Source organism: Pleurodeles waltl, chromosome 8, assembly GCF_031143425.1.
Source record: "Pleurodeles waltl isolate 20211129_DDA chromosome 8, aPleWal1.hap1.20221129, whole genome shotgun sequence".
NCBI classification, from domain to species: Eukaryota; Metazoa; Chordata; class Amphibia; order Caudata; family Salamandridae; genus Pleurodeles; species Pleurodeles waltl.
In genome coordinates this window covers 718,847,312-718,863,986 of record NC_090447.1, presented here as the reverse complement: position 1 = coordinate 718,863,986, position 16,675 = coordinate 718,847,312, and the positions used below count along the sequence as shown (strand labels likewise).

Here is a 16,675-nt window from a genome sequence, read left to right as displayed (position 1 = left end):
TGTAGGGGGGTGCTAAGGTGCTTAAGTGAGGTAGCATTGCGTAGACGCTGTCAAACTTTTCTGACATGTGGCTCTTAGTGCCTTCGTTTTAGACCAGCAGAAGAGTGATGTAGTAGACATGTGTGCCTATTATGTGTGTTGTGTTCCATGTAACAGCTCAGGGCCCTGTGTGTTGCATGTGAACCTTACCCCTTTGTCCTAAGAATACCTCCCTTGCACAAAGTGTTGTTGGCAATTGCTGGCTGACACATGTATGTGCATGTGGTTCATTTGCCCAGTGTGGGACAGTTATATGGGATGTATGGTGATGTATGCATGATTTATCAGACAGCTGTGAGACAGGACAGGGTATGCTGTGCTTTTCAGCAGTGTCCTGCATCAGGAATCCAGGCCGCAAAGTTCCATGTATTCTCATTCATGTGCATTTCTGGCCTCTCCCTGTACATTGTCAGTAGTACATCTGGCACAGTCCATTGTTGGTACCCTTGTATCATAGTATGGAGATGTGGGATTTACAGGTCTGTTTGTTGGTGTGCTGTGAGGTATCCATTCCTGCAAATGATCTTTCATTGATTGTGATGTATTTCAATGTGTGCTGTACTTTACACGACACAAGGGAAAGTTGTACACAATGAGTATACCTATCATATTTAGGTGATATGTAGATGGTGATGGGACCACTCTGTGGCAATAGATATCAGTGCTGCTTGAGACTTCTACAGCATAGTAAATGTGGGCCAGTGCCAATATGTGTGTTGTTTGACGTTTGAATGCCCAATGCAAATCACATAGCAGAGTGATTCCTTGGTAAGTGTTTTATGTGTGTAAGAACTGTGTTTTGTTGTGAACCTGTGGTCACATATTTGTTTGAGTCCAGCTTTTGTATTCTTAGGGGACATTGTTCCACCTGTCCGTCCAGTGATGTGTAAGTCATGTGGTGCCAGGGACCTGTAGATATGGGCATATGTGAGGGTGATGTGCATTGCATGCAGTGTAGTGTGACATGTGGCTTATGTGTTGTGGTCTATACATCTGTGTTTCCCTGTCCATGTATGTTTGATGTTATGTTTGTATTGTTTGTACTACAAGTTTGTTGTGTTGTGTGTGTTATGATTCGTATGGTATCTTTCCTACAAGTAGGCCATTGTCATATTGTCCATCTTGGAATTGTTGGTTTATAGTGGAGTGCCTGAAGATGTAAGCATCAAGGACACTTCTGGGATATTTGGCAAGGATGTTTGTGATAATTCCATGGTGGTCCACGATAGCCTGCACATTGATGGTGTGGGTATGTTTGGGGTTCAGGTAGAGGTGTTAAGTTGGTGCAGGAGGGACAAGTTGGACATGGGTGCAGTTCATAGCACCCAGCACATGTGGGAAGCCAGCAATGTGATAGAAGCCTTGCTTGGTCTCCTACTGCAGTTCCTGGGTGTTGGGGAAGCAGATGTTGTGGGGTGTGAGTCTGATGATGGCCTCCATAACCTTTGTAAGGAAGGCAGAGAGGGATGGTTATGAGATCCCACCGACGTGTGTGGCAGTTGTCTGGAATGAACCTGAAGACAGCAAGTCAAGGACAGCCAGGAGTTTGGTCATGGGTGGAATTGCCCTGTGACTCTGCACTCTTGCTGTGATTTCTGGCGCTATGTGGTGGAGCAGGCGTACAATGGACTCCCGCCTCAGACGGTAGACTCTGATCACCTCTTCTTCCCTGAGGGCCAGGATGCTTGCACGTTTGTGAAAGATCCTCTCCCGTCTTCTACGCTGCGTTTGTGGCTGCTGTGGTGGTGTTTGCGGTTGGTGCAGTGGTGCTGGTAGTACTTGGCATCATTGCTGTCATCTTCTACTGGTGCCAAGCTGTAGGATTAACACTTCCATGGTGTCATGTTGCTTTCCAATGTTCCTTCTGTGTGTTTCCTCTATGTAGTAGTGTGTGGGTCTCATTTTAACACCTGATCTGAGCAGGAGTTAAAAATTTTACGCTAATCGGACTTAGCATCATTTTTTGGGAGCTGGTCTTTTGGGTGCCTCGTTTTTCCGTTGGGTTGTAAATTTAGAGCTAGCGGGCTGGAGTCATGTTTTACGAGGGAACTCCTTCCTTGCATATCATTGTCGTTAAACAACACAAGGTGAGGTGGCGCTCCCAAAAAATGATGCTAAGTAAAGAAAATTGACGCTAGACTGTTCTTGCTTCAAAATCCAAATATGCGTACAAAAAATTGTGCAAACGCAGTGCTAACTTTTCTTAAATCTGGGCCTCAATGTTAACAATGTGTGTGTTCGTACACAGTTTTACTTTTGAGAATATGGTCTATCAAATGATAGTTTAATGAGTTACAAGTAAGTATAGAACGGTTTTCTAACTACAGCAAATATGGTAAAAAGTTAAAAGCCTAAAATGACACACACACTCTACTGTGCTCTGAGGACTTATAGGATTAAGTCTAGGATTGTTTTTAAATTAAAGTGTAATAGTAGGAATGTGGCAAGTAAACAGTTTATTGTATTATGCATGTAGGAATTTTGAATAGTTCGCTATTACCTTAATGGTGTTCTGGTGCTGAGAACAAGACGCAAAAGACATGCCAGCAATAGTACCAAAAGTTAGACCTGAGGGAAGAGCCATGAATTTAAAATATTATGTAAATGAATACGCTGATTGTGAGCACCTAAGTTGTCAGACAGAGCATTCCTTACTTTTGGAACAAGCACCTAAAAAGAATGCCCATAAGACTCGTCCTATGGATGATCAACAGATGGGATGATGGGATTCTGAGGGTTAAGCATGCTTAATAGTGTAAAGTCATCTGCTGCAAATAGTTGGGTCTCCGAATGGTAAGCACTGAAAACGGGGCATAAAGATTTGAAAGTCACCCTTTGAGTGATTGGGGACCAAAGCAGTATCTCAAGCACTTTTGAAGCAGAGGCTTTGAAAGGTAAAGCAAGTGTGAGATGTGCAGCCACATACTAAATCCATCAGAGATTCTGGAAACTTTAGACTGGGAGCCTACAAAAAGTTGTGTTGCAGTAATCCAGGCAGTTAAGGATAGCTGCCTGTATCATCAGCTGTCTAGCATGAAAGGGCAGGCAAGGGAGAATTTTAATCACCACAGAAAAAAAGGTACTGGGTCACGATGTTCGTAACTTGAGATGCAAGAGAAAGATCGTGATCATGCATAAAACTGAGATTGTGTATATCTGGGGAAGCCAGGAGTGACGGAGTCTAATTCAGTGGGCCAAATTCTTGCCCATCCAGCCTACAACTAGGATCATACAGTCCAGGGATGTGGGACAGACTGTTGGGGATTCTCATCAAAGGAGACAAGCATTTGGGTGTCATTATCCTAAGCCAAAAAGAGCTGATCAAGATGGCCAAAAGTACAGAGAGGTTGAAAACCGTGGGGCTGAGAGATGGGCCCTGCAGTACCCCTACTCTGAGTGGTCTGCGGCCTAAGCAGAAAGGGGTCAAGTGGACTACTTGTGAGCGACTGTATAGATAGGATTTAAGCCAAGACATGGAATTGCCATGGATCCCTACTTCCAAGAAATGTGAAAGCAACAAAACATGAAAAAACATATCAAATGCAGTGGAATGAAGCAATTTTTGCATTTTTCTGTTTAAGTACCACATTGCAATTATATATACCCATATGTCCATGCATCTGAATGTACATTTTTATTTGTAAATCCATGCTATATTTAGTATTGATTGTACATGTACAGCACCATGCAACATTTGCTCAATTATATCTTAATAGCACATCCGTCATGTATATGTATTTATAAGATGAATAATGCTTGATAGATTAAGTGAAGGTGCAACAAGATTAATATTTTAATCCTTGCATTTCACATCATTCATTACAGTGCCTACCCATTCAAAATAGTCAGAAATTTGATTAAACCTAGAACAGAAAAGTATTCGGCAAAGAGACCTCTTCAGTTTCCCAGGAGATTTAGGGCCAGATGTATCAAAGCTTTTTGCATTTGCAAACAGTGCGAATGGCAAAATTCCACAGTTTGCGAATGCAAAAATGCTTTTCAGAATGTATGAAAGGCATTCGCAGTGCGATTTCAAGGAATCGCTAAAATAGCGATTCCTTGAAATTGCAACTCCATTTAGAGAATCGCAAATTGCGAATCCCTAAATAGGTAATCGCAAATAGGGAATACCTATTTTTGATTACCAGTACACATGTGTCATGCATTTCCTAAATGCGAATTGGGCATTTAAAAAATGCCATTACCACAAATTGAAGTTTGGTGGTAGGCATGTGCAATTTTCAAAACTGCAATTTAAAAAATGACATGTCCACAGATAATTTTTTGGGGTGCCTCAAAGGGGGCCTTAGGCCCCAGGCACCCTTGGATTTGCATTACCTAATTTGCAAATTCCTAACAGGAATTCGCAAATTTGAAAATGCAATACTATTCGCACCTATAGTAGGGATAAATGGAGTCCCATTCCCTAATTGAGATTCGGTAATAGCGGTTGCAATTTTTAAGAAATCGCTATTACCAAATCGCAATTTTCATACATCCCATTTTGCATTTATCAAATAGGGATTTCTTAAAATTCGCTATTTAAGAAATGCAAAGCGGGAGCTTGATACATCTGGCCCTAAATTCATGCAAGCTGAGCTGCGAAAATCCACAGTAAAGGTCATCATCATCTGAGAGTCAGCCTGGTCTTATCAGCTTGCTTGGGAATGCAACTGAGATGCGCATAGACAGACACTGTCTTTATGGAAGTATGGCTTGTTATTTGACTAAGGTATGAGGCTTATGTACCACCTCAAGAAACTCAAACAAGCCCATCAGGTGCTAATACAGCTTAGGTAAGGGCTAGCAGGGAGGATTTGGTGAGCAAACATAGGTTCCGTCATTCAGTGTAATGAAATTCTGAATAAACATCACAATGTAGCAATTTGTTTTAATATTTTGATTATTAATGGTGTCCATTGCCACTGTTTTGTTTTTATTTACAGTTACATCTATGCATATTATTTACACTTGATTAGGACAATAATTTTAATAAAATCTTAAATTGAACGATTTTTCAATTTCTTTATTTGTTTTACATTAAGTAAGAAAAAAATATGTGGGATATCGCCAATTAAAAAACATGCGTGGTGAAGACTGAGTGTTGTCCAGACACTTTATCAGCAAAGCGGTGAGTACCATGTCATCAGCTTATAGAAACAATCATAGAGACATTTTGCAGGTAATGTGCTCTTAGATTTCGTTTACATGTAATACAGTAACACTGAGGTTCTCACCACAATTTTACAGTATACATTGTGCAACAGAAGAGAGGCAGGGATTTGTGTGCAACTCCCCGTGGGACTCCAGATGAGCAAAACCATCAATAATAGTGCTGCACAGGTCACCCTGCTATTCTACTCTGTATGCTCTCGGCCATGATGTCTCTTAGCATGAGTATACATTATTATTGAGCCTGACTGCAGGAGCCTGGGGAAATATGGTTACCAGTCCACCTGTGTTGAAGAGGTGCATTCTTGCCTTGGGAATATCCCATTAGGGATCACGAAGGACGTGTATCGCTCTTGGCCTCCAAGTTTCTGATTTACGCATCCCAGGAGGTTCCATTCTGATCCATACAACCCCAAGCCCTAGTCACTGTAATGACATTCAGGACCACCTTCGCCCATTTCAGTAGAACTCATAGCCAGCACATCTTGTCAGGTGTTGAGCAAAATCTCCATGACATTGCTGTTTGTCTTTTATATGGTACAAATGGTAAGTCGATAAACTTGTGTAGGTATGTGCCCTCTTTGGATTTAGGTCTGATGCCTAGCAGGCAACACTCTGATGTGGGTGGTATTATGTGCTCTACAAGGGCCAAAATAGTTTCCGTTACTTCCTTCTATTCCTGGTGTATCACCAAGAAGTCATACACCATGTGGTAACATCCTGCGTCAGTCGTCCTGCACCTGGGGCAATATGAAGGCGTGCGCTCCTGGGAACATGCGTTTAATTTGTGCGATATGCCTGATGGAGAAAATGGAATTGAGTGTATCAGAGCCTGGGGCTCTGTGAGATCTCCTTCACCTGTTGCATGGCACATGTCCATTGTTTATCAGTAATTTTTGTTTCTAGGTCTGCTACCCAGCATTCCCTGGTCCCCACAGTCACCTTCTAGTCTTGTGTAAGGAGGGTGGGGAATAACACTGTGATGCTTTTTTTGGGTACCCTCTGGGACAGTTTTGCTTGTAGTTGGGCTGAGGTGGGTGGCTCAGATTGTCCCCCATTGAGTAGAGACAGCATGCTGCATCGCATTGTATGCTATTAAATGACCTGCTGATTTCCTGTGGGTATTTCTTATCTCTTGACAGGAGCGCAGCCTGCTTCCTTCTATGTTGTCACGTCATTCCATTGTGCAACAATTTTTAAGTTTGGTAGTGTCCATATGGGGAGCAATGGGGAGTACACAGGTGATGGCTCTTCTTTGTGAATGTATTTATGCCAGGACTGAAGGTCTACGCACAATTGGTGGGTTTCATTCAACCCTGTATCGCAAGGCTTTCTAGTGTAGTACAGTTGTACTCCCAGATATTTAATCAGATCAAAGTGCCCTTAAGTCTAGAGCATACCATGGTCTTTCTATGGTGCTCTGGGATCTGCGCTAGAGGGAATTTGCTACATTTAATCCAGTTAACGCTGAGGCCCGATATTTCTCAAAATCTGTTTAAAGTCTCCATCAGTGCTGGGTAGGAGTAGGTTGCATTGCCTTCATAAATTAGAGCACTGTCTGCATAAAGGGGCACTAACTGCCTCATTACTAGGCTGGTGGTCAGACCACTGTAGCTGTGAAGGTCCGACCGCCACAAGATAGGCAGGTGGTCCTGCCTACAGGCTGTCACCCCCACCAGGATCAAAGATCCCAATGGGCTGACGGCGGTCTTGGTTGTACAGTGCTGCCATGCTGATTACAACCTTGTTCTCTGCCTACCTTTTCATGGGGGTTTCTCCACCATGAAAAAAGGCTGCGGAGAACTAGTGCAGGGAGCCACAGAGGGGCCCCTGTACTGCTAATGGCATGGGCAGTGCAGGAGTCCCCCTGCCCAGCACCCTTGAAATGTGCACTGAGGGCAACATGTACAAAGATCCGGTTTTGCGACTCCCAAACTGCGAGTCTTAGCGACTCGCAATTTGCGAGTCGCAAAACCGGATGTACAACAGTGTTTGCGATTCCCAATGGGGTCGCAAATTACCTACCTCATGAGTATTCATGAGGTAGGTCGCAATTTGCGACCCCATTGGTAACGGCCGCCCTCATAGGGATGGTGGCCTGCTGGAGACAGCAGACCACCATGTCTGTGACTGCTTTTAAATAAAGCAGTTTTTTTTAAATGCAGACCGTTTTCCTCAGAGGAAAACAATATGCATTTCAAAAACAAAAATGAAAAGTTTTCTTTTCATTTTTTCAGAGCAGGCAGTGGTCCGTGGTACCACTGCCTGCTCTGAAAAAATGTTTTCGCTGCCATTCACAAAGGGGAAGGAGTCTTATGGGGACCCCTTCCCATTTGCGAATGGATTAGCACCAGTTTGAAACTGGTGCTAACTGCGATTGTTTTGTGACCGCCTTCACGGTCACAAAACAATGCTACATTGCGCTGCGACTCGCAATTAGGAAGGGAACCTCCCTTCCTAATTGCGACTCGCAAACTTATTTTGCGATTTGGTAAATAAATTACGGAATTGCAAAATAGGCTCTGTACATACCAAAGTGTTTTTTTCCAGTCGCAAACAGTCTGATTCTGCGAATCGGGCCGTTTGCGACAGGAAAAATGGTACGTACATGTGCCTCTGAGTGCTGTGCAGACAGTGTGAATTTCAAGGGCGCAGGTGCACCCTGCGTGTGGCAGCATTGCAGTGTAGGAGGCTGGCCTGGTTTGTAGTGGGTACCTAAGGTACTTACACCTTAGGTACCAGGTCCAGTTATCCCTTATTAGTGAAATGTAGGCAGTGTTCTAGCAGCTTAGGCTGTCTAGAGGTAGCTGTAGCAGAGCAGCTTAGGCTGAACTAGGAGACATGCAAAGCTCCTGCAAAACCACTATAGTTACACAGTACCTATACACAATAAAAGACAATAGTCAATGTTACCAAAAGTAAAGGTACTTTATTTTAGTGACACATGGCCAAAAAAATCTTAGAGACAATACTCCTTCTGGAGATGAGTATTGTACACAATATATACACTAGTAACCAAAATCAGGTAAGTAAACAATCATAGAATAGTGCAAACAGTAGAAAATACAATAGATTGCAATGTGTCTAGGGGCAACACAAACAATATACTAAAATAATGGAATGCGAATGTCGAATCCCCCCCTAGGCAAGTGTAGTGTGTAGAGGGGCGCTGGGAGTGTCGGAAAACACCAAAGTAAGTAAAGTACCTCACCCCAGAGCCCAGGAAAGCCAGAGTAAAGTACAGCAAGTTTCCTCAGGACACACTACCAGTTGTGATAAAGCATTTGATGGATTCTTGGACCTGAAGGCCTATGAAGAGGGGAGACCAAGTTCAGAAGTCTAAGAAGAGTCCAGGGAAGACAGTAGCCCCTACCAACCTAGAAAATTGTGCAAAAGTGGATTCTGTGGTCAGAAGAAAAGTACAGAAGAGCACCAAAGAAGATGGCTGTGGGTACCTGAATGGTGCAGGACATGTCCCACGTCGAGTTGTTGGATGCAGGCTGTTTGCATCACTGGATTCCGCCAACAAGCCTTGGTTCAAGCAAGTACGCGGTTTGCGTCAAAGAGGAGCTGCCTGGACCCAGGAGGGACCTGGGGGTCTCAACTCAGACTGAGGAGACAGAGCACAGCACAGGGAGGCAAGCTCTTACCTCTACCAAATTTGGCAGATGGACCTCTGGACTGTCTAGGTCACTTCAGTCCCCACCACCTGTGCTCCAGGGAGCACGCTCATCATCAGGAGAGGAGTCCTAGAGTATCAGTTGTCATCATGAAGGGTGCCTGCTGGAGCAGGGAAGTGACTCCGTCACTCCACAAGAGATTCCTTTGGTTCTTCTGGTGAAGGGTGAAGATTGGCAGTCCTCAGAGTGTGCACAGCTTGGAAACTGTTGCAAAAGCTGTCTGGAGCTGAAGTTGCAGGTCACAGTAATCATCCTGGATACTTTGTTGTAGTTACAGCAGTTCCTGGAGCAGTCTGTGGTTGATCCAACGGTCAATAGCTGAGATAGAGGATGCAGAGGAGTCCTGGAGGAATCTTGCAAACCGAATCTGAGGAAACACCCATAGGAGAGACCCTAAATAGCCCTGAGAGGGGGATTGGCTACCTACCCAGGTATGCACCTATCAGGTGGGTCTCTGACGTCACCTGCTGGCACTGGCTACTCAGAGGTCTCCAGCAGGTCCCCACACCTTGGAATCGAAGATGGCTAATGCCAGGGACTCTCTGGAGGAGCTCTGGTCACAACCCCTGGGGAGGTGATGGACAGGAGAGTGGTCACTCCCCTTTCCTTTGTCCTGTTTATTGTCAGAGAAGGTACTGGGGGTCCCTAACCGGTGTAGACTGGCGTATGCAAGGAGGGCACCATCTGTGCCCTTCAAGGCATTTCCAGAGGCTCTGGGAGACTACCCCTCCCAAGCCTGTAACACCTATTTCCAAAGGGAGAGGGTGTAACACCATCCTCCCAAAGGAAATGCATTGTTCTGCTTTCTTGGGATTGAGCTGCTCAGCCCCCAGGAGGGCAAAAACCTGTCTGTGAGGTGGCAGCAGCTGAGGCTGCAGTGAAAATCTCAGCGAGCTGGTTTGGCAGGACTTGGGGTCTATGGGATTGGCCCCCCAATACCAGATTTGGAATGGGGGGACACTTCCATGATCTTAGACACCTTACCTGGCCATATTCGGAGTTACCATTGTGAAGCTACATATATGTATTGACATGTATGTAGGGCACACTAATAATGGTATCCCCGCACTCACGAAGTCTGGGGAATTGGCCCTGGACAACATGAGGGCACTTTTGCTAGTACAAGGGTGCCCTACAGTAACCTTCCACCTAGCCTTCAGTAAATGAAGGTTTGACCTATAGGTGAATTATAAGTTACCTTAGTTCAGTGAAAATGGCTGTGAAATAGTGTGTGCACTATTTCACTCAGGCTGCAGTGGCATGAAAGGTTTGTATGAGCTCCTTATCGGTGGCAAAAGAAATGCTGCAGCCCATAAGGATCTCCTAGAACCCCAATGCCCTGGGTACCTAGGTGCCATAAACTAAGGACTTATAAGAGGGGTCCAGTGTGCCAATCAGAATTTGAATATGGAGTCACTAAAGTGTAGTGACAAATTTGGTAAGTAGAGAGAGCATAAGCACTGGAGTTCTGGTTAGCAGAACTTCAGTGACACAGTCAAGCATACTGGCAACACACATAGGCCACAAACTATGATCACTAGGGTCCTGGCTAGCAGGATCCCAGTGAGACAGGCAAACAAACTGACAAATAGGGTTTTAACTATGAGCACTGGTATCCTGGCTAGCAGGATCCCAGTGGGACACTAAAAACACACTGACAAACACTCACAAACAGGCCAAAAATCTGGATAATCATGCTGCAAAGAGGCTACTTTCTCACATGCAGCCAGCTATATTATGAGCCAGGAACCATGCTGCCACAAGGTTCCAGCCCGTCAGCCCAATAGGAAAGTCATAATAGGCCCGGTGAGAAGATCTTTGTGTCTGTAGCAGTCTTCTCAGCACGGGGCTTGCAGGCCGATGGTTGGCCCATCATCCCCGTAATGATGCCCTAAATGCCACCCACGAATGCTGGTCATTTTTTAGCCTTTGTGCGTAGCAGCCAAAGCCAGTGATTCTATGGGGAGGGTGAATATCAATGGTGAAAGCGGACACCCTTGTCTAATGTCCTGATATATTTTGAAGCAATCAGAGATCACGTGCCCCGTCTTGGCTCTGGAGGTTAGTTGGCTATAAAGTGTTCTCACCCAGCTAAGGAAGCTTGGTCCTATATTCAACCTGGACCGTGTCACCATTAGGTATTCCCATCCAAGGTTGTCGAGTGCCTTTTCTATTTCCAATGACACCACTAGGTGGTCTCCATGGTCCATGAACTTCACCTCATTACTCCCAGCAAGTGCTAGATATTGAGAATTTAGCTATATTCCAGTACAAAACCATTTTAATTCATAAGGACTAGTGTTTCGATAATGGGAAGCAATCTATTGGCCAATAATTTCCCCAGTATTTTATGGTGCAGGTTTAGAAGCAATAGCGGTCAATAAGACTTCACATCTGTAGGTGACACACTGGTTTATGGAGCACCACTATCTAGGCCTCTCTCAGGGATTCCAAAAGCTTGAACATGTCCCTCGTCTAATTTTTAAATTCTAGCAGCTTTAGGGTGAGAAGTGCATCGTAAGTGGCATAGTATTACATGGGGAAGCCATTGGTGCCCGGGGTTTTGTTTCAGGCTATTTGAGTTACAGCTTAGCTTAGTTACTCAGTCTAGAGGGGAGCATCCAGTTCCTCCTTTAGCACCAGTTTTAATGGACAGTGATCCGAAAGAGCGTGTGCTAAGTACTCTGCTCACCCTAACCGCGAGCCCAGTGTTTCACTGCAAAGGAATAGGTCCAGTCTTGTGTGTATATTATGTACAGAAGAATATAATGAGTATTCTGTGTGGTCTGGGTGTAGCAGGCACCATATGTCATTGCTGTGGGTTCCTTGGGAAGAAAGGGATTTCTATTTGAGAAAAATAAGAAGACAAGAACTAGTTTTGTGCTCTAGACTTTTAGGCATTCTTTATTACTCTCTTCTGGAGCTTTCCAGGTGAAAAAACAGCCAACCAAAACAAAAATAAGTGTTTCTTTTCCTTTTTCTTCTTTTATAATTCTTCCCTATTCTTCTTATGCTTTTAGGTCTCTTATTTTATTTCTTTGATTGGAATCTTTTTCCCTTTTAGTTCCTTTCTATATTGTTTCTTTTTATTCGTATCACAGGCTCCTTGACTCTTTTCGCTGATGTACTGTTTTCCTTTCTTCTAGGTCACTCGCTCCAGTCGTGGCATGGTGGCATCCCGTGGGAAGAGAAGGATCGGGCAAAATCAGGTAAGGGTTTTGTTTACTGCCATTATTATCACCAATAAAAAATAAAGGGGAAAGAAGGGTGAGGGTCCAAGGGCCGTGTGGGAGTGGGAAAACCTGAGCAACCAAATTAAGCACGGTGTCCATGAAAAACGTGCAGGGAGCGGTGTGCGATACCTTGTAATGCCTTCAAGTGCCTGGTTCTCCCTTTCTCCCTTTCTTCACTCCGTTAGTATCCCTTGTCCCTCCTCCCCATGTACACCATTAACCCTGTGTGCCCGGAATACAGGTACGCACCTGAAGAAGCCACTTCCCTCCGGGGACGTGGCTGAAAGTTTCTGTGTTGTCAGTCAAAGGTGCTGAATCTTCAATACCCTCTGCGTCTTGGCAGGTAGACCTTGGGGTGTTCTCGTTGTCACTTTTCTCAGCGGCTGGTTCCCTACATTCGGGACCTGCTCCTCTCGCCCTCTCGTCCTTTTCCTCTTCACTCCGTCTCTCTGCTCCGATTCCACCGAACGCGCTGGCGTTTCAGTTTCGGTTTCGTTTTGTGTTCTTTCAAAGCAGATATCCGGATTAACCCTCCAGCCACGACCTTCAGATTGTGTGGATGTTGTGACCCTGTAACACTTCCTCCACCCCACGAGAAGGGCTGTTGGAGACCTTCATCCATAGGATGTCGAGAGAGGAAGTCCGCTGTTGTCATCTGGGAACCCGGAAGATGCTGTACCTGGAAGACAAATGGTTGAAGCTCCATAAACCACTGCAAAATCCGTGGATTATTGTCTTTGCGTCTGGCCAGCCAAGTGAGAGGAGCATGATTGGTATAGAGTGTGAACGGATGTCCTAGCAAATAGTATTGAAGTATTTCAATGGCCCATTTAATGGCTAGACACTCTCTTTCTATAATCGGATAGTTCTGTTCTCTGGGCACTAATTTCTGACTAATGTAAACAATGGGGCGAAGGCTCTCTCTGTCGAGTTTCTGATGCAAGACTGCCCCGATTCCAACGTCCGAGGCGTCGGTTTGTAGAAAGAAAGGTTCTGTAAAGTCAGGACATTGTAGTACAGGTTCTGTGGTTAGACTCTTCTTCAGGGTTTCAAAACTACGAAGCTGAGGGGTCGTTAGGGTTGTTATTTTGTTCGTGTTACCCTTTTTAACAGATCTGTCAGGGGTGCAGCAATGGTAGAATATCTGGGTGTGAATCGTTGGTAGTACCCTGCCATCCCTAAAAAAGAAAGTATGTCTCGTTTTGAGGTCGGGTGTGGTAAGTCTAGGATGGCTTGTACTTTGTCAACCTGGGATCGTATCTGTCCATTTCCCATGTTATACCCTAAATAGGCAATCTTATCCCTCGCCAGATTACATTTCTCAGGGTTCACTGTTAGTCCTGCCTCGAGCAATGTTTGGAATACCGCTTCTAGATGTTGTAAATGATCTCTCCAGTTCTCACTATAAATAATATCATCGAGATTAGATGCAGCATATCCTTTGTGCCTTTTTAATAGTCTGTTCATTAACCATTGGGATGTGGTGGGGGCCCCATGCAACCCAAAAGGGAGAACAATAACTTGATATAGTCCTAAAGGAGTAGAGAAAGCTGTTTTTTTCCTTATCAGGAGAATGCAGGGGAATTTGCCAATACCCTTTTGTCAGGTCAAGGGTAGACAAATAATGTGCTTTACCTAACTGTTCCAATAGCTCATCAACCCGGGGTATAGGATAAATGTGAAATTGTGAGATACTATTAAGTTGTCTGAAGTCGAGACAGAAGCAAATAGACCCATTGAGTTTCAGAACTAGTACCACTGGTGAACACCAGGGACTTATAGATGGTTCAATTATGCCGGACTGTAACATTTTTTGGGACTTCTTGTTCTACTATCTCTCACCTGGCCTCTGGTATATGATATGGTCGGAGTTGAACAATTTTCCCTGTCTAAGTTTTGATTGAATTATATATGAGAGAGGTTTTCCCTGGGACCAGGGAAAAAAGGCTTTGATTACTAAGAACAATGTTTTCTATTTGTTTTTGTTGTTCTGGAGAGAGAGTTGAGGGGAGGGTAGGAAGCTTTCCTTTACTTCTTTCAGACTGTGGGGAAAGTATGATTTCTAGAGGCTTAGTTTTGTTGATCAAGAGACCTGTTTCTATCGGCCAAGTTGTCTCATCTACTTCTTCCCATTTTTTTAGGGGATTTATGTGGTAAATTTGAGTATGATTGGGTCTATCAAATAGTTCTATCTCGTAAGTGACAGGACTTACTACCTTCCTTACTATATAAGGACCCTGCCATTTCACCAGTAATTTATCCTCTGAGCTGGGAAGTAATATCAGCACACGGTCTCCGGGTTGTAATGTTCTAAGGGAGGTATTCGTATAGTAATACCTTTTTTCTGTCTTGTTTGGGCATCCTCCAGGTGTTTACTAACATTTTCCCATACACTGTGAATGTCTTTTAGACATTGGGTATAGTCGAAGATGTCTTTTCCTTCTTCCCCCGATTCCTCCTACTTTTTGGCTGCCATGTCCAATAGGATTCGGGGTTGGCACCCGAAAACTAACTCAAAAGGGCTGTGACCAGTTGAGGACTGAACATGCGTTCTTATGGCATACAGTACCAGAGATAGTTTCCTATCCCAATCTTTACCCGAGTCAGCTATAACCTTTTGTAAAAGCGTTTTTAGGGTGTGATTATACCTCTCAACTAGGCCATCTGTTTGGGGATGATAGACCGAGGTTCGGATGTGGGTTACTTGGAGTATACAACAGATTTCCAACAGTAGTCTGGACGTAAATGGAGTACCCTGATACGTAAGTAGCTCTTTAGGAAATCCCACCCTTGAAAAGAAACCGATCATAGCCTGTGCTATGTTCTTAGTGGTCATGTTCCTCAAAGGAATGGCTTCAGGATATCTGATAGCATAGTCAACGAGGACCAGAATATACATGTTACCTTTTGAGGATGGCATTAGGGAACCGACTAGAGCCATCCCTACCCGAGAAAACGGGATGTCAATAATAGGTAGAGGGAAAAGAGGTGCTCTCCTATTCGTTCTGGGATTAATCAACTGACACTTGGGATACTGTTGACAAAAGCGTCGTATATCGGAAAAGACACCGGGCCAGTAAAATCGGCATAACAAGTATTCCTCTGTTTTCTCCCGACCGAAATGGCCTCCCCCTACAAGACTATGAGCCAAATGTAATGCCTGAGTACGATATGGTTGAGGAACTAATAGTTGTTGTCTCTCCTATTCTTCCCTCCGTATAACCCTATATAAAAGCCCATTATGAACCAAAAGGTGGGGACCCACCTGTCTATTATCATCTGTCCTGGCTGCTTCCCAGGCATGTCTTAATAACAGTCTTCCCTTTGACTTTGTTTAAACGGTGGTAGGGATGCTAATATTGATTTATATTCTGTGAGTTCTTTGTTATGTGAGAGTCCCTTCTGAAAGCTTCTCTCCCCTTCTCTTTTCTGTCTTTTACTCTGTTTGACCCGTTCGTTTCCTGGAGGAATGGAAGTCTGCGAAAAAAGGGGTCTTGGCCCACCATTCTTCTACTCGGTTGTTTTCTTGTATACTGTCCAATAGGAAGCAAAAAGGACCATAGTCAGTACCTATAATTGCTTCTTCTACTAGATGCAGAAGAGCTCCCATTTTTATCTCCTGACTGGTAGATAAAGCGGTTGATACTAAACTCGCACAAATGACTGACTGACTACAGCCAGAGTCAATGAGAGTGTTGGTTGCCCTTTCATTTATAAGAAGTTCTTGGGTGTATTGAGGTACGGTTTTACCCATAAAGAAGACTCTCTTTCTAGTAACCCCTATTTCCATAGGTTCGGACTTATCCATCTTGTGAGGGCAGTTCCGGGCTATGTGCCCCCATTCTGCACAGGGGTAACACTGTGGTGATTGATTTAAAGGTTTGTTGGTAACTTTTAACAGGATGGTTTCTTCTGGTTCCTTTTCCGGCTTTTCCCTGTGTGTGATATTGGATGGATGACTACTTATTGCCGATCCTTTTCCTGACTGAAATTCCGGAGCTCTGTGAAATGCACAAGCCAGTTCTATGGCCATGTTGGTATCAACCTTGGGGTGCTGTTTTATCCAGTTTCTGGTTTGTGGGGGTAATGCCTCAAGAAGCTGTTCCAATACAATGACCCTAATTAAGTCGTCCCTGTCGCTGCTAATGGGAGCGAGCCATTTAATACCCAAATTTTGAACTCTATAGAAAAGTGTTTGGGGTTTTCCATCGGAGTTCACCTTGTTTTCCGAAACTTGAGACGATAGAACTCTGTGTCATGTCCCCTGCGTTCTTATATGCCCTTTTTTATGTCAGGGTATTTGGAAGTAGTGCCTCCTGGATTGATAGTCTGGTATGCAGCTTGAAGTGTTCCCGTTAAAAGCGGGGCAATATACTGTCCCTACCTGTCTTCCAGCCATGTTGCTGAGGTGGCCGCCCATTCAAAGTTAGTAAAGAACGTGTCTGGATCTTCTCCCCCTTGGAACTTCTGTGGGACAGATCTCAGAACGTTAGGAAGGACGCAACTTGAGGCTATGGTATCAGTAGGCTTACGTAAGGTTGTTTCATGTAC

General features: G+C 44.3%; 1 long non-coding RNA gene across 1 annotated transcript in view; it reads left to right on the top strand.

The window, feature by feature from the left end:
* Positions 1-12,036: 12,036 nt before the first annotated feature.
* The window catches only part of LOC138249149 (uncharacterized), a 106,825-nt gene continuing 102,186 nt past the window's right edge, over positions 12,037-16,675 (top strand). The window contains exon 1 of the long non-coding RNA XR_011194751.1: positions 12,037-12,100. This is a non-coding gene — a long non-coding RNA (uncharacterized lncRNA). The remainder of the gene's footprint in view (positions 12,101-16,675) is intronic.